Raw genomic sequence first — 19,461 nt, 5'->3', positions numbered from 1 at the left:
ACATCGCAGCAGCCAGCAGGTAAGTATGATGCTTCTAATATTGTAATATTGCTAAGTAACCATGGCAACCAGGCCTGCAGTAGCGTCCTGGTTGCCATGGTTACCGATCGGAGCCCCAGAGCGATTAAACTGGGACTACGATCGGAATCTCCGCTGCCACCAATGATCAGGGGGGGAGAGGGGAGGGGGGAGGCCGCACACTGGCCACCAATGATATTAATACAATAGAGGGGGGGCCGCACACTGGCCACCAATGATATTACAATAGAGGGAGGGGGGGGGGGGCGGGGGGGCCGCACACTGGCCACCAATGATATTACAATAGAGGGAGGGGGCGGGGGAGGCTGCACACTGGCCACCAATGATATTCAAACTGGGGAGGGAGGGGGGTCTGCCCCCTGCTGCCTGGCAGCCCCTGATCTCTTATAGAGGCTATGATATACACAATTAACCCCTCAGGTGCAGGATTAATTGTGCGGAGGGGTTAATTGTGCGGATCACAGCCCCCTGTAAGAGATCGGGTGCTGCCAGGCAGCAGGGGGCAGTCATGTACACAGTTCGTAGTATATTCTAACTAGAAGCGTCCCCATCACTATGGGAACGCCTCTGTGTTAGAATATACTGTCGGATTTGAGTTTTCACGAAGTGAAAACTCATCTCTGAAAAAGCTTTTATGCAGAGGGATCTTCGAATCCGTCTGTATGAAAGTAACCTACGGCCACGGATCACGGACGCGGATGCCAATCTTGTGTGCATCCGTGTTCTTTCACGGACCCATTGACTTGAATGGGTCCGTGAACCGTTGTCCGTCAAAAAAATAGGACAGGTCATATTTTTTGGACGGACAGGAAACACGGATCACGGATGCGGCTGCAAAACGGTGCATTTTCCGATTTTTCCACGGACCCATTGAAAGTTAATGGGTCCGCGAAAAAAAAACGGAAAACGGCACAACGGCCACGGATGCACACAACGATCGTGTGCATGAGGCCTAATGGACATGAAAAACTGATGAAAAACGGACATTAAAAACAGACACACGGCCAGAAAATGGATGCACACACTGATGCAAAATGGCCATGAAAAACTGACAGTGTGTCAGTTTTTTTTTCACTGTCGTGTGCATGAGGCCTAAGGGGTTGCTATTTATGCAGGGAAACCATTACTAGTATCTAGAACTGTCTTCCATGCATAAATAGAAAATTTTGACAATTTTAAATTTAGCTAAGGTCACTGTTGCGCTGAGGGGTCGGTACCACTGAGGTCACTGTTGCAGTGATTTTATGAGGTTTAAAGGGTTTGTCCTAAGATCGATATTTATCACCTGTCGTTAAACAGGACCCCTCACCTCTCCAGATTTGTCTGTTTTGGTAACTACTTGCACCGCCCATGTAGTAACAATCCAGGAGCATCTACTCTTATGACTTTATGTTGCACAATTCCTCTGTTATTCCTGTTATTAGTTATGAATGACTTGCTGGCAGTTTGCAGTGAAGGTCCAGATGGGGGTGTCCCTGCACAGCCTGACATTATTCAATCAGTGCTGTCAACTGGTAACACCCAGCTGGACCTTTATTGCAGACTACTAGCAATTCGTTCAAAAGTTCTAGTAGGAATAATAGAGGAATGGTACAATATAGAGTCACAAAAATTGACTCCCCAGAATTGTTATTGCATGGGAAATGCAAGTCGTTACTAAAACAGACATGTCCCCTTCAAGTACATGATCGCTGGGGACCCCACCTTGGTTACCATGTTCTAGTGTTCTCTGGGTCAAATATGGATAGGTAAATAGTTTTGATCTTGGGACAATCCCTTTAATTTTTGCTGCTGTTTATGTGCCGCTGGTCACTGGGGTTTGCCATCCATCACGTGGCCATTGCTGCCCACCAAAGTTACGTCCCTGTAGATGAGTTCTCAGGTGGGTATGTCGTGCCACCGGGGCTGTTGGTAGACTCTAAAGAGACCTGAGGCACTGGCGGAGCAGGACACAGGCACAATGGATGGTGGTGCATGCTGGTGCCAAGGGCACAAGCGAAAGACTCGGGCACGTACTTCACACCACCACAGTCACATGTTGTGAATCTGGATGTCATCATGCAGTGATAACCACTGATCTAGGGTGCAGCAACCATTGGCACTCCAGCGCTGCTGTGAAACTACAACACCCAGCATGCACACTTGCTCAGCTGTTCCAAAGAAGTGAAAGGAGGATACTGGGAGTTGTAGTTTCCGAACAGCTGGAGTGCCAAAGGTTGCTGATCTCTGATCTAGAGGCTGTCATTTTGTGTTATGCTTGATCTTGCTATAAAGGGGAGTTTGTCTTCCATGACCCAGTGCCCTCTCTCATGCCACAAAATTGCCACCATCGCTGTGGTTATTGGATTATACAATTTTACAGTGAATACTTCATGCGCTTGGCAGAGGGACTGTATGTCCTGGAGGCTGTAAATGGCCACATGCAGTCCTTGTAGCACCATGTGCCGCCATGCGGCGGCGCATTACAGGAGAAATCCTTATAGCAGCGTCTGATGGAACATGCAGCAATGAATCCTTGATGGATTCATAGGAAAGCTGACAGGTGACATAGAGGTCTACGGGTAACAGGTCTGTCGTTATAGAGGTTGCATGGAGGTCTCCTGTTGGCGTGCCCAGCGCCGAGACCCCCGCTGACTTCTATAAGCAGGAGTCTGAAGCGCTCAGCCACTTTTCCTCACTGCTGAGCGCCGTAGTGAAGACGGTCCCCTAGACCTTCTATTGAGGCAGTCTTCAGTACCGCACTCAGCAGGGAGGAGAGACCGCGCTCGGCTGAGCACTTCAGACTCATCATTAGAGGGGAAAACAAGGCGCTCAGATCCGGGACCCCTATTATATTTCACAGCAAGCCCACTTACCCCGCCAGTAAGGATTGTGCGCCTCCTTCCTCACTTCAGAGTGGTGTGCCATAAGCTCCTGCAGCCCGCTCAAACTGACCAATAACAAAGCTCCTCACTGTAAGGAGCCTGGTTATTGGTTGATTCAGGCAGCATTGCTGCGCTGCCTGTGCCGTTCACAGCGCTCACTGCGCTCATGAATGGCAGGGAAAAGTCTAAGGCTACTTTCACACTTGCGGCAGAGAGATCCGGCAAGCAGTTCCGTCGCCGGAACTGCCTGCCGGATCAGGCAAAATGTATGCTAACTGATGGCATTAGTAAGACTGATCAGGATCCTGATCAGTCTTAAAAATGCCTGATCAGTCGAAAAAATGCATTGAAATGCCGGATCCGTCTTTCCGGTGTCATCCGGCAAAAACGGATCCGGCATTTATTTTTTCACCTTTTTTTCAGTCTGCGCATGCGCATACCGGAAGGACGGATCCGGCATTCCGGTATTCTGAATGCCGGATCCGGCACTAATACATTCCTATGGGAAAAAATGCCTGATCCGGCATTCAGGCAAGTCTTCAGTTTTTTTAGCCGGAGATAAAACCGTAGCATGCTACGGTTTTCTCTTTTGCCTGATCAGTCAAAACGACTGAACTGAAGACATCCTGATGCAAACTGAACGGATTACTCTCCATTCAGAATGCATGGGGACATACCTGATCAGTTCTTTTCCGGTATAGAGCCCCTGTGACGGAACTCTATGCCGGAAAAGAAAAACGCAAGTTTGAAAGTAGCCTAAGGCGTATCGGTACGGCTTAGACTTTTTTCAGGGAGTAAAATGGCCTCAACAGGCGTCTATGACGCTTGTACAGGCGTTATTGCGACCTCTGCATGACCGTATGTATTTTGTGGCCCGCAAAAAACAGATCCGCAAAAAAATACAGATGATGTCCATGTGCATTACGTATTTTGCAGAGCGGGACAGCTGACCCCTAATAGAACTGTACTATCCCTGTCCGTAATGCAGACAATAATAGGACAGGTTCTATTTTTTTTGCAGAACGGAAGTACGGACATACGGAAACAGAATGCACACGGAGTAACTTCCGGGTTTTTTTTGTGGACCCATTTTTTTTTGTGGACCCACTAGTGGGAAGTGTCTGTAACATCAGGTCTCTGCCTCTCCTTCCCCTCAAACATGAAAGATCCAAGCCTGCCCTGCTGGAAAAACCTTACCCTAAGGGCCCTTGCACACAACCATATGCCCTCCGAGACGTACGGTCCATATATCCCGGAGCGGCATTGATCATGCACACGGGAGCACACAGCATCATAGATTACAATGATGCTGTGCAGGTCGGGCCGCCCGCAGGGCTATTGTCCCACGTGCACAGCATCATTGTAATCTATGATGCTGTGCACTCACGTGCGCACGATCAATGCCGTTTCAGGACATATGGCCCACTCACAGACTGTATGTCTCGGAGGGCACACGGTCGTGTGCAAGAGGCCTAAGGCTACATTCACACAAACGTATGTGTTTTGTGGTCTGCAAAACACTGATCCACGAAAAATTAAGAGGACATCCTTTTGACATCCGTATTGCATTGTTTTTTTTGCGGATCCATTGTAACAATGCCTATACTTATCCACAAAACGGACAAGAATAGGACATGCTCTATATTTTTTGCGGGGCTATGGAATGGACAGCACACAATGTGTGCACCAACACCCACCGTGGGGCAGCCGCAGTGGATCGTGGACCTATTCACTTTAATAGGTCCGCGATCTGGCCGTTCCGCAAAAAGATAGGACATGTTCTATCATTTGCGGAATGGAAGTACGGGACAAAACCATTCCGCATCTCCGGATTTGCGGACCCGTGATGCGGAATGCACGAGGAACGGTGCCCGTGTATTGCGGATCCACAAATGCGGTTCGCAATACGGCCACGGGGCGCACACGTTCGTGTGCAATAAGCCTTAGACCATGTATCTGTATAGATGCATATACAGCTCTCCTACATCTGTCTTCCCCAGTCCCCTAACAGCACTGTGGCTGAATGGCTTCCTATACAGCTCTACTACATCTGTCTTGCCCTCCACTACCAGCACTGTGTTTGAATCACTTCATATATAGCTCTACTACATCTGTCTTCCCTTCCCCCACTAGCACTGTCTGAACAGCTTCATATAGAGCTCTGCAACACCTGTCTTCCCTGAACCACTATATATATAGCTCTGCTACATCTGTCTTCCCTTCCCCCACTAGCACTGTGTCTGAACAGCTTCATATACAGCTCGGCTAAATCTGTCTTCCCTGAACCACTGTATATACAGCTCTGCTACATCTGTCTTGCTCTCCACTACCAGCACTGTGTTTGAATAACTTCATATACAGCTCTGCTACATCTGTTTATTTCTCTCTCCCACCAGCACTGTGGCTGAACCGCCTCATATACAGCTCTGCTAGACCTGTCTTCCCTGAGCCGCTATATATACAGCTCTGCTACATCTGACTTGCTCACCACTACCAGCACTGTTTGAATCACTTCATATACAGCTCTGCTACATCTGTCTTCCCTTCCTCCACTAGCACTGTGTCTGAACAGCTTCATATACAGCTCTGCTACATCTGTCTATTTCTCTCTCCCACCAGCACTGTGTCTGAACCTCCTCATATACAGCTCTGCTACACCTGTCTTCCCTGAACTGCTATATATACAGCTATGCTACATATGTCTTCCCTGAACCGCTATATATACAGTTCTGCTACATCTGTCTTGCTCTCCACTACCAGCACTGTTTGAATCACTTCATATACAGCTCTGCTGCATCTGTCTATTTCTCTCTCCCACCAGCACTGTGGCTGAACCTCCTCATATACAGCACTGCTACACCTGTCTTCCCTGAACCGCTACATATACAGCTCTGCTACATCTGTCTTTCCTGAACCGCTATATATACACAGCTCTGCTACATCTGTCTTCCCTGAACCCCTATATATACAGTGTCCCTCCATTCCATAATTTCCGCCATCTGCACCACTATATACCCTCCGCTCCCTAATCTCATCCCTTGGAGTTCCTCCTGACTTCCACCTTTTAGTGTCAATTAGCATAATATCGTTGGTGGATTTGGTGGGGAATTTATTTATGGAAAAATGATACTTACCTATTTTGAAGTTGTCCCGATCCTCCTACACTTCTGCACGTCCTCTATGTGCACGCCTGTTACCGATGTCCGCGCTGTATACAGAGCATGCGCGGCTCTGTACTAGACTCGGCCAGGAAGAAGTCAACATTGCGCATGCGCAGCAGCGTGCACTTTCAAGACAGCAATGTGCAGCCCGGCCGGGGGATAATAATGTGTTCTGCGCAGGAGCGGCCCACTGATGCGGCACACAAGCGGTGGCCGTATCTAGTGGTTACAAGAAGACAACTGTGGGGTAGGAGTGCATGATTTTTCCCCAAGATAGGTAGGGATTTGATAAAGGAACATAATTAGAAACATTATCACAGGCACTTCATTAACACATTAAAATATGATCATTAAGATGGGAAAACCCCTTTAAAGGCGGACAAGTTTTGTTTATGATTGTTTTATACCTTCAAATGGCCTTTATTAAAAAAAAATATTGAGCTATTCTGTCACCAAGGGTTAACAGTTTTTCTGTGTGACTGGTACTTTCACCTATCAGTAAGATAAGAACTGAGCTATAATGTGCATGTAATGTCAGAGAGCAGAGATAAGGAGCCCGTCTGCTCCCCAGATGACGAAAAAGACAAAAAATCCACAGGCAGCTAGTAGAGCGTAACAGCTCTGTACACAAAAAAGGATTCCATATTGTTAATGAAGACCAATTGAAAAAAAAAAATTTAGCTCAAATTGAGTACAATGCAATAATAATAAAAACTGCCCCCAAAGGTGTACATAGCTTTTAAAGGGGTTACCCGATTATAATGATTTTTTGAGCAAGTGCCCGCAGCCTGCCTGCTGAAACAGAAGATTCATACTTACCTACTCCATGCTAATGCGGTTCCCCACTGTTTACATCGGCATGGGCACATGCACAGCGCCAGCCAATGACTGGCTATTTTTTGGCGGGCCAATAGGAAGGCTTGGTGGTGGCCGGACCCGGCACCGCCAGCCACCACTTTGCCGGCCTCATGTTAGGCTTCGTTTAACCTCAGGGACCCGCACCTATCAGACAATTAGGGCATATCCTAGCGATATGTCCCCATTGTCTAAGATGGGAATACCCCTCACTATCACTATAACCGGAAAACCGCTTAAGATTCACAGGACATCAGCTACATACAGATCCCGGTGAGGACATTCTCTGTACAGAGTGGATGAGATGTTTTTAATGCTCGACTTTGCTGGAACTTTAAATAATGTGAAAAACCTGCAGCAGAAATGAACCCAGTCAGTTCACTGCGGTATTATAGACACGGTGTGGCAGTATTTAGGAGGCCGGTGTATTACTGCAAAATGTGACCTTACACATCTTCACATAACTGGCAGGAAGGAAGACCTGGAGCCTCCATCTCTCAGAGTCCCTAAGCAGCTTAGGGAAAGTTCAAGCAGACTGCCATGTGTACTACACTTCTTATCCCCAGTGCAGTCCACCACAGGACAACCAACTTATAATGAGCAGAACTGGAGTAACTGGGCGACACGGCAAACCTCATGCACCACTAGTGGTCACCACCACCTACCTTGTGTCCTAATGCACACCGGAAGCTATGGAAGAGCAGAGACAGCGCCGAGCTCCGTCCCAGCTGTGTAGAGTTTAGGTCTCCTCCTACTGTAACCAGCGAGTCTAAACTCAGCCAATAGCTGAGTGTCTCCTTCGTCATTCCATTCACTACGGACATAAAACAAAGACTGTGATTGGCCAGAAAACTGGAGCATCCGTTCGAGACTAAGCGGATTTGTGAACACTAGAGCAGTAATACGTTTATAGTAATGTCTCAAAAGAGTAGCCATGTTTCTGGAGACTCGGTAAATCTTTTTCCGTCAGAAACCATGGCGTTGTGATAATTGAATGAACACTAGATGGCAGTGTTGCATTAGGCTGATACATAGCTGACCTTTCGTGTGCAATGAGATGTCATGGCTTCACATTTGACCACGTATACAGACTGTGGTATCACAATAATGAACACAGACACTCTTTGTTTTTTTTGCTTCTCTAAGTAGTTTTTAATGTTTATATTTTCCCCTAGGTCTTATCTTTAATACAGAGTATTGATTGTTTTGTTTACTTTTTTTCTGGAAAAAAATGTTAATAAAACAAATGTCATTTTCTCATGCATTCATTTTTAAGGCTATGTACACCTTTGTAGGCAATTTTTTTATTTTAAATATTGCATTGTACTTATTTTGAGCTAAAAATCATATTTTCAATTGGTCTTTATTAAAAATATGGAATCCTTTTTTGTGTAGAGAGCTGACATGCTCTAGTGGATTTTTTGTCTTTTCCGTCATCTGAGAAGCAGACAGACTCCTTATCCCCGCTCTCTGACATTATAAACACTCATCAAAGCTGATTCCTTATCTTACTGATTAAATAAGTGATTATGACCTCTCAGTAGTTTAGAGATAAGGGTTATTAGATGAAAGTGAAAGTACTAGTCACACAGCTAGAAAAACAGTTAACCATTTGTGACAGAACGGCTCAATATTTTTTAATAAGGGCCACTGGAAAGTATGATTTTTCACCAAAAATAAGTAAAAGGCAATTATAAACAAAAATTGCCACCAAAGGTGTACATAGCCTTTACTGGTATAACGTTGTAGTAAAAGCAGAGTTCTTCTTTCTGCTACAGGAGTTTTGATTTGGCGCTGTAGCTTTATCAGTTCAGGGCTGTCGTCTGTGAACATTTTACTACATTTGCTAGAATATTTTGTGTATTTCTTATTTTTATTGATTTATAACTTTATTATTATTTGTGAACACCTAGGAGGTCTTTGGGTGATATATCTGCCACATGGGGATATTTTTATTTTCTTCACCTGATGATCATGTCATTTATGACCTGATAGTTCAGAGAAATATAGTAAGTGGCATCTATTAAAGGGGTTGTTCCATTATGACAACATATTCCCCTAACCACAGTTGACTTTTGGGAAGTAGAAAAAAAAACTAAAGTGCAAAAACAAAAATTGGCTCAGTCCCTAAGGGGTTAAAGGGTTATTCCCATGTGGGACATTTATGGCATGGTGATAGGATACATTTCTGGTAGGTGTGGGTTCCAACTGTGGGAACTTCTCCTATCTCAAGAACGGGGCCCTGGAGTGAATGGAGAGCAGAGGCTTGGATATTTTTGAAAGTCCCATAGCGGTGCATGGAAAGGTGGCCGAATAGTGGCTGTGTGCTGTCCGTTCACTCCAGTGCCCCATGGCACTATATACACTACTACACTTTTTGGCATTTTTGTGGCTTCTTTTTTTCCAAAATGCAGAATGTTCATTGTATGTTGCATTGCTAAGGCTTGAACGGTCACGTGTTGGCATGATAATATCACTGCAGCCATGTACAAAAGCCTGAAAGGGAGAACCAGTCTAATAGTTGAGTAATGTTAATTATTGTTGGCTTTTCTTAAAGTTGCCTTTTTCTGTTGTAACCAGATAATCACCCCAAAGCCTCCTGCACACGACCGTATGCATTTTGCAGCCTGTAAATTGCATATGTTCAAAATACGGATACTGTCCGTGTTGCATTCGCATTTTTTGCGGACCCATTGACTTCATGGGGTCTGTGGTCCGTATTTTGTGGACAAGTACAGGACATGTTCTATCCTTTTTGTGGGACGGACATACAGATGCGGAAAGATCACAGGTTAGTGACGAGCGAATCTGGTTCTGCCTGCTTGTAATATATCTATGCATGCGCCGCTACTCACAGTAATGGCATATGCACGAGAATAATGCAGTCTACCATTAAAGACAGCCATCTTTACACAGCCGCATCGGAGGCAATACATTTTAATGCATCTACGGATATAGGGATAATAACGAATTTCAGTTTGTCCACAGCAGGATGAACTAGATTTGCCCATCATAAACACAGATCATCCATGTGCTTTCTGCATCCGTATGTCCATTCCGCAAAATGCGCACCAAGCACCAATTGAAGTCAATGGGTCTGCCAAATAAAAATGCCTACGGCACACTGACCTCATCTGTATTATGCGGATCTGCGGTTTGTGGACTGCAACACGGACATGGTCGTGTCCATGAGGCCTTAAGCTACTTCACAGATTGGTGGCCACCCACTGTACAGAGAACTAGATAAAAGCTGCGCTGCAGTTCCCTGTACAGCAGGGAACACCATTTCATTCTGATCAGCAGAGGGTCATAGAGGACAGGCACCCACTAATCATAAGGGTGATATTCCAAGGTTTTAAAGAGGTTTTCTGAGATTTTTATACTGATGACCTATCCTTTTGGATAGGACCAGGTCATCAGTATCTGACTGGTGAGGAGACACCCGGCGATCAGCTGTTTGAGAAGGCAGCGTGGCTCCTGTAAGTGCTGTGACCTACTCTCGGCTTTCCCTAGGCCAGTGACGACACGTTCATCGATCACGTGGCCTAAGAGCCTCTCAGCCCCATTTGAGGGAATGAGGCTGAGATGCAATGCCAAGCACGGTCACTATACTATGTACGGCACTGTGCTTGGTGAGTTTTGAGAAGACTGCAGCATTCGCAGGAGAGCGGCTACCTTCTCAAAAGAGCTGATCGGAGGGGGTCCTGGGTGTCGAACCCCCACCAATCGATGACTTATCAAGAGGATAGGTCATCAGTAGAAAAAAATCTCAGAAAACCCTTTTAAAAGATAGAAATATCTCTTCAAATGCAGTACTGTTCCCTGGGGGTGAGGCCCACGTTTACCTAACAGTTTTTGCCGGCTCTGTGTTTTCCTTGTGATTGACAGTATCTGACATAATGCGAGCTCAGACCACATCTAGTGCTTACCTCCTCCTGGTCTGCTTCAGTAATGCGTCTTACAGAGTGCTGATTATTATAAAGAAGAAAAAGTACTGCATACTGTAACAATTCTGTATAGTTACAATGCAGGGTTCCAGAAATCAATAAAGAAAACTAAATATAAAATTAGTCAAATGATAGTTTCACATTTTCCCACTCACTATAGAGATATTTTTCCTGTTGTGTTTTAGGGTAGCCTGTTTGATGCTTAGAGACCTAGAAGACATCTACTAAGCTATCATATTAAGATTTGTATTATATGATATATATTAAAATGGTGACCATAACTATAGAGGCGATTGTATAGTCAAAACTTACCAGTCCAGCTCTGCGAATCTTCAGTTTAGCTCAAGAAAGAAGGGGGATAAGTAAGGGCTTATTCCCACGACCATGTTCAGTCCGGGAAACATGGCCCCGTGACCCAAACTGGTTGTATCATAGGTCTTTATGATACAGTTACTGATGGTACTGCGCTCACATAATGCTTTGAGTACACTGTAAGAGCCCAGTAGTCAGATAGGAACTGACAGTCAGTTTGGGTCAGGAGAGACGCTGTCATCCTGGAGATGCGGCCGACACATGGACCGTGTACGATGATGTGAATCAGCCCTAACTCCTGAGGAAACAAGAGAAATCGATGCAGAGGGAGTACTGTATACAGTTCTGGGCTCCTGTGAACAAGGCAGACATAGCAGAGCTGGAGAGGGTCCAGAGGAGGGCAACTAAAGTAATAACTGGAATGGGGCAACTACATTACCCTGAAAGATTATCAAAATTAGGGTTATTCACTTTAGAAAAAAAGACGACTGAGGGGAGATCTAATTAATATGTATAAATATATCAGGGGTCAGTACAGAGATCTCTCCCATCATCTATTTATCCACAGGACTGTGACTGTGATGAGGGGACATCCTCTGCGTCTGGAGGAAAAAAGATTTGTACACAAACATAGAAAAGGATTCTTTACGGTAAGAGCAGTGAGACTATGGAACTCACTGCCTGAGGAGGTGGTGATGGTGAGTACAATAAAGGAATTCAAGAGGGGCCTGGACGTATTTCTGGAGCGTAATAATATTACAGGCTATAGCTACTAGAGAGGGGTCGTTGATCCAGGGAGTTATTCTGATTGCCTGATTGGAGTCGGGAAGGAATTTTTACCCCTAAAATGAGGAAAATTGGCTTCTACCTCACAGTTTTTTTTTTTGCTTCCTCTGGATCAACTTGCAGGATGACAGGCCGAACTGGATGGACAAATGTCTTTTTTCAGCCTTATGTACTATGTTACTAGGTGACACTAGAAGCTGCAAAATCTGTAACTGGGCCTTCTACTTACCATAGTCCATGTAATGTACTGGTGCTTTCTCCTGTGATAAATAGATGCTTTAATCCACTTGAAGATTTCTTGTTTTCTATTCTGTAAGAAGTCAGTAGGTGGCATCCAATTATCAAGCATGAATTTGTGGTGCACTATAGTTTTGTGCCGTAAAAAAAAATTTGCTTTAGCATGCTATGTAAGTCTTTCTATATGAGCATTTCTCGAGAAATACCTCAGATTGCTCTGTGTATTCCAATTAGAAGACTGCTTCACTGTGTGAAGCAGGAGCATAAAACCTTTTGTGTTAGGTCTGATAATTATATTCCCAATGTGCTGAAACATATAAAGTCGCCATGATCTGGCTTGTTATAGTGCGATCCTGCAACTCTTATTAAAAAGAGTGCTGTATATAGTATATACCAAAGGCCTCATGCACACGGCCGTGTCGGTATTGCGGCCCGCGGGTCTGTGAAATGCGGACACAGGGCATGTGCTCACCGCATCACGGATGCAGACCCATTCACTTGATCTGGAGGTGCAGCGCGGAACGGAGGCACGGAACCCCACAGAAACACTACGGAGTACTTCCGTGGTTTCTCTCCACGCCTCCACACCGCAAAAAAATAGAACATGTTCTATTTTTTTTGCAGTGCTTACGGATCACAGACCCATTCAAGTTGAATAGGTCTGGACCCGTCTGTGGATACCGCACGGATGGTGCCTGTGCATTGGGGACAGCAAATTGCGGGCCAAAGAGGAATTGTTAACGGTTTTGCAGTGTTTCTTTTTTTCAGTTTTCCTAAGAATTCACAAGACATTGGTGCAGATTTTGGTGTGTAAAATTTCATTTTCTGACTAGGGCAGTCCAAAATGGGCAAAATTCAGTAAGAGGTGTGTAGCTTTTAATATAATTGACAAAATTGACTCCAACAATTTTTTTTTGGCTGATCAGTCTTAGGCTACCTTCACCTCTGCGGTAGCAGTGTTCCAGTAGCCTGTACCAGCAGGCAATCGGAGGATCGCCCGGACACAAACAGCAGCATGCAGCTGTTTGTGGCCGGCGGGTTCTCCGCTTGTCAGCCGGATGTTAACGGAATGTATTTATTTGCAATTATACTGTAAATATACTTATTAATAATGGGGCCGGCGGACATTCCGTTTGCATCCGGCAGCGCCGGATCCGGTTCATTCCGGCAGGCTGTTCTCTGAAGGAACAGCCTGCCGGAATGAAGTACGTAGATGCAGTGGCGTAACTAAAGGCTCATGGATCCTGGTGCAAGAGTTCAACTTGGGCCCCCTTTCCCTCAGTTATTTGTGGCAAGGGGAAGGGAAGCACATAGCCTTTGTGCTGCCTGAGGCAAAAATTGAAACGGCACCCCCACCCTACCTGCCATGCCAAATTCTTGACCTAACCCCTTCCCTCCAGCCAGAGGATAGCTTGACTAGCATGCACTTTCTATAATACTGGTGTCTTCTTATGTGGCACAAGGGCCTTTGGGCCCGCTCAGTCTCTTGGGCCCGGTAGCCCTAATAAATCCCTGTAAGCTCTCTGTAATAGGTCCTCTTTAAAGGGAGTCTGTCAGCTGTTCTATAGGTGACAGGGGAAGCAGTTTTGAAGGATTGTTTGAGACGTCCCCTATAAACAGTCCTAGAGTGCCCCATGGGGTGATGTGAGTGGCTACAATGTCACCTGTGGCCTCCTCTGTGATCTCTGAAGATCCATTATAAAAATAAACCCTCAGTAGCTAATGCAGGTTGTCACCAATAAGGCATAGTGATTGGATCGGGCATAGCATAACTACAAAGATGCTAAAATGATAATCATAACATAGGCCCACCGAGCCTTGCAGGTAGAGTACTGTAGAATTTGGGAATATGCTGGAACACCTTCAAACCTATCAGCATCCTGTACATGAATAAAAAAAGGCATATTCATATCATATTGATCCCCCGCTTCAATTCTGCTGCTACATCAGATGTGGTCCCATACCGTTCTCTACCTCCTGCTGCAGTCATGACATCCCAACATAGGGATATTTGACCGCTGTAGCCAAGCACTGATTGTAGTGGTTTCAAAGGGGCTTACCTAAAAACTAAGTATTTTTGGCCTATGGTGCTTTACCACTTCACATCCGGGCCATTTACTCCCTTCCTGACCAGGCCTAATTTTGCAAATCTGACATGTGTCACTTTATATGGTAATAACTTTGGAACGCTTTTACTTATCCAAGCCATTCAGATATTGTTTTCTCGTGACACATTCTACTTCATGTTAATGGTAAATTTGAGTCAATATGTCTTACCTTTATTTATTAAAAAAATCTAAAAGTTAACGAAAATTTTTAAAAATTCACTTTTCTAAATCTGAATCTCTTTGCTTTCAAGACAGTTAGTGATGCCTCATAAAATATTCATTAATTAACATTCCCCATATATCTACTTTATGTGGGCATCATTTTGGTAATGTAATTATATTTTTTTTAAGACGTTAGAAGGTTTAGAATTTTTGAAGCAATTTTTTAAATTTTTAACAAAATTTCTAAAGTCAGTTCTGAAGTCACTTTGTGGGGCTTACATAGTGGAAACCCCCCATAAATGACCCCATTGTAGAAACTACACCCCTCAAGTTATTCAAAACAGATTTTACAAACTTTGTTAGGGCTCATGCACATGACCGTGCCGTTTTTTGCGGTTTGCAAATTGCGGATCCGCAAAAAACGGATGCCGCCCGTCTGCCTTCTGCATCTTTTGCGGACCCATTGAAATTAATGGTTCCGTATACGGACCGCAAAATACTGTCGTGTGCATGATCCCTTAACCCTTTAGGTGTTCCACAAGAATTAAAGGAAAATGGAGATGAAATATCTAAATTTCACTTTTTTGGCAGATTTTCCATTTTAATCCATTTTTTTTTCTTTAACACATAGAGGGTTAACAGCCAAACAAAACTTAATATTTATTACCCTGATTCTGAGGTTTACATAAACACCCCACATGTGGTTGTAAACTGATGTAAGGGCACACGACCGGGCACAGAAGAAAAGGAGCGCCATATGGTTTTTGGAAGGCAGATTTTGCTGAACTGGTTTTTAGATGCCATTTCCCATTTGAAGCCCCCTGATGCACCCTTACAGTAGAAACTCCCAAAAAGTGACCCCATTTTGGAAACTAGGGGATAAGGTGCCAGTTTTATTGGTACTATTTTGGGGTACATATGATTTTTAATTGCTCTATTACGTTTTTTGTGAGGCGGGGTAACCAAAAAATGGCTGTTTTGACACTGTTTTTATTTTTTACAACATTCATCTGACAGGGTAGATCATGTGCTATTTTTATAGAGCAGGTTGTTACGGACGCGATGATATCAAATATGTCTACTTTCTTTGTTTGTTTGTTTCAGTTTTACATAATAATAAAGCATTTTTGAAAAAAAAAATGTTTTTATGTCTCCATTTTCTGAACGCCATATTTTAATTTTTTTTCTGCCGATCGTCTTGTGCAATGGCTCGTTTTTTGCAGGAAGAGTTGACGTTTTTATTGGTACCATTTTTGGGTAAATATGATTTTTTGATTATTCATTATTTCATTTTATGAGGCAAGGTGACCAAAAAATTGGTTGTTTTAGCATAGTTTTTATTTATTTATTTTTACAGCGTCCACCTGAGGGGTTAGGTCATGTGAATTTTTATAGAGCAGATCGTTACGTACGTGGCGATATCTAAATGTATACTTTTTCTTATTTATTTAAGTTTTACACAATAATAGCATTTTTGAAACAAAAAAAATTATGTTTTAGTGTCTCCATTGTCTGAGAGCCATAGCTTTTTTATTTTTTGACCGATCTTAGTAAGGGTCTTATTTTTTGCGGGATGAGGTGCCAGTTTGATTGGTACTATTTTGGGGGGGCATATGCCTTTTTGATCGCTTGGTGTTGCACTTTATGTGATGTTAGGTGACAAAAAAATGGCTTTTTTGGCACTGTTTGTATTTTTATTTTTTTTACTGTGTTCACATGTTAGGTCATGTGATATTTCTATAGAGCAGGTTGTTACGGATGTGGCGATACCTAATATGTATAGTTTTTTTTATTTATTTCACTTTAACACAATAATAGTATTTTTGAAACAGAAAAATTATGTTTTAATGTCTCCATGTTCTGAGAGCTATATATATATATTTTTTGAGTGATTTTCTTATGTAGGGGCTCATTTTTTGCAGGATGAAGTGACAATTTTATTGGTACCATTTTGTGGGACATGCGCCTTTTTGATCACTTGGTGTTGCACTTTTGTGATGTAAGGTGACAAAAATGTTTTTTTTTGACACAGTTTTTATATTTTATTATGGTGTTTATCGGACTGGGTGGATCATGTGATATATTTATAGAGCCGACCGTCACAGACGCGGCAATAACAAATATGTCTATTTTTTTTCTTTCTATTTTAACTTTTTTTTTATTACTTACATGTGGAATTTATTTATTTTTACATGTGAAACCTTTTTATTTTTTTTATTTTACACTTTGCGTCCCCCATACAAGACCTCTGGGGGACATTTGACTTGACTTTCTTTTTTTTTTTCCACTATTGATTTCACCTGTAACTGGTGCTGACATAGTAGCCCCAGTTACAGGGGAAATACACCCCCCAGAGAGGCTGTACAGCATAGGGCCGAATGCACACGGCCGTGTTCCGCGGCCGAGAGAGGTCCGTGGTATGCCGGCTGGATTTCTGTTCAGAGCAGGAGCGCACAGCGTCATTGGTTGCTATGACGCCGTGCGCTTCATGTCGCCGCTGCACTACAGTAATACACTATACGAGCAACCAATGACGCCGTGCGCTCCTGCTCTGAACAGGAATCCAGCCCGGCATACCACGGACCGCTCTCGGCCGCGGAACACGGCCGTGTGCATTCGGCCTAATACTGTAGCTGTACAGCCTCAGTGCAGGGCTGATCAAGGTCTATGGAAGACCCGACAGCTCCTGCACTTCTCCGGCCCCGGCGGTCACATGACCGCCTGGACAGGAAGCGCATATACAGCGATATAGAAGGCAGGGACGCCTGGGAACTGTCCCTGCCTTCTCTCTGGGGTGCCCTGCTGTCACTGACAGCAGGCCCCGCGCTCGGCAGCTGCACGATTAGCGTGCAGCTGCCATCTCTGAATGTCCATTCAGAGATAAAGATCCACCTCCCGGACGTTTATAGTCAACGGGCAGATGGGAGGTGGTTAATATCAAATGGGTTCTGGTCTGACTTCTGGGACCCCTAACCATCAGCTGTTAAAAGGGGCCATGGTACTTGGACGAGTGCTGCAGCATCGAATCAAAGCATAGTATAGTGACTGGACTATTGCAGAACAATACCGTTCACTAAAATGGCACTGAGCTGCAGAAAGGCCATGTGACCAATAGATGGGATGTCACAAGATGAAAAAGAGGCCTCAGCACTCAACTGGGAGATGTACCCCCACCGGATAGGTCATCCATATTTAACCGCCTCCGGACCGCCTAATGCAGGATCGCGTTCCGGAGGCGGCAGCTGCAGGCAGAGTCACGCATATACGCGTCATCTAGCGAGACGCGAGATTTCCTGTGAACGCGCGCATACAGGCGCGCGCGTTCACAGGATCGGAAGGTGAGCGAGTGGATCTACAGCCTGCCAGCGGCGATCGTTTGCTGGCAGGCTGTAGATGCGATTTTTTTTAACCCCTAACAGGTATATTAGACGCTGTTTTGATAACAGCGTCTAATATACCTGCTACCTGGTCCTCTGGTGGTCCCTTTTGCTTGGATCGACCACCAGAGGACACAGGCAGCTCTGTAATAAGTAGCACCAAACACCACTACACTACACCCCCCCCTGTCACTTATTAACCCCTTATTAACCCCTGATCACCCTATATAGACTCCCTGATCACCCCCCTGTCATTGATCACCCCTCTGTAAGGCTCCATTCAGACGTCCGTATGTTTTTTACGGATCCACGGATACATGGATCGGATCCGCAAAACACATACGGACGTCTGAATGGAGCCTTACAGGGGGGTGATCAATGGCAGGGGGGTGATCACCCCATATAGACTCCCTGATCACCCACCTGTCATTGATCACCCCCTGTAAGGCTCCATTCAGACGTCCGTATGTGTTTTGCAGATCCGATCCATGTATCCGTGGATCCGTAAAAAACATATGGACGTCTGAATGGAGCCTTTCAGGGGGGTGATCAATGACAGGGGGGTGATCAATGACAGGGGGGTGATCACCCCATATACACTCCCTGATCACCCCCCTGTCATTGATCACCCCCCTGTAAGGCTCCATTCAGACATTTTTTTGGCCCAAGTTAGCGGAAATTATTATTTATTTATTTTTTTTCTTACAAAGTCTCATATTCCAACTTGTGTCAAAAAATAAAATCTCACATGAACTCACCATACCCCTCACGGAATCCAAATGCGTAATTTTTTTTAGACATTTATATTTCAGACTTCTTCTCACGCTTTAGGGCCCCTAAAATGCCAGGGCAGTATAAATACCCCACATGTGACCCCATTTCGGGAAGAAGACACCCCAAGGTATTCCGTGAGGGGCATATTGAGTCCATGAAAGATTGAAATTTTTGTCCCAAGTTAGCGGAAAGGGAGACTTTGTGAGAAAAAAAAATAAAAAATCAATTTCCGCTAACTTGTGCCAAAAAAAAAAAAATTCTATGAACTCGCCATGCGCCTCATTGAATACCTTGGGGTGTCTTCTTTCCAAAATGGGGTCACATGTGGGGTATTTATACTGCCTTGGCATTTTAGGGGCCCTAAAGCGTGAGAAGAAGTCTGGGATCCAAATGTCTAAAAATGCCCTCCTAAAAGGAATTTGGGCCCCTTTGCACATTTAGGCTGCAAAAAAGTGTCACACATGTGGTATCTCCGTACTCAGGAGAAGTTGGCCAATGTGTTTTGCCGATACCAGATGTGGTATCCGCCGTGAGGGGCATGGTGAGTTCCTAGAATTTTTTATTTTGTCACAAGTTAGCGGAAAATGATGATTTTTATTTTTATTTTTTTTCTTACAAAGTCTCATATTCCACTAACTTGTGACAAAAAATAAAAACTTCCATGAACTCATGAACTCACTATGCCCATCACGAAATACCTTAGGGTGTCTTCTTTCCAAAATGGGGTCACTTGTGGGGTAGTTATACTGCCCTGGCAATTTAGGGGCCCTAATGTGTGGGAAGTAGTTTAAAATCAAAATGTGTAAAAAATGACCTGTGAAATCCTAAAGGTGCTCTTT

General features: G+C 44.4%; 1 protein-coding gene across 1 annotated transcript in view; it reads right to left on the bottom strand.

Moving 5' to 3' along the window:
• ZNF330 (zinc finger protein 330) overlaps positions 1-7,688 on the bottom strand; it is a 38,995-nt gene extending 31,307 nt beyond the window's left edge. The window contains exon 1 of the mRNA XM_040418486.1: positions 7,585-7,688. The gene's annotated coding sequence lies outside the window, so the exon portion shown is untranslated. The remainder of the gene's footprint in view (positions 1-7,584) is intronic.
• Between the last annotated feature and the right edge of the window lie 11,773 nt (positions 7,689-19,461).

This window comes from Bufo bufo, chromosome 2, assembly GCF_905171765.1.
Source record: "Bufo bufo chromosome 2, aBufBuf1.1, whole genome shotgun sequence".
Classification (NCBI taxonomy): domain Eukaryota; kingdom Metazoa; phylum Chordata; class Amphibia; order Anura; family Bufonidae; genus Bufo; species Bufo bufo.
This window is presented reverse-complemented; position numbering and strand designations above follow the sequence as displayed.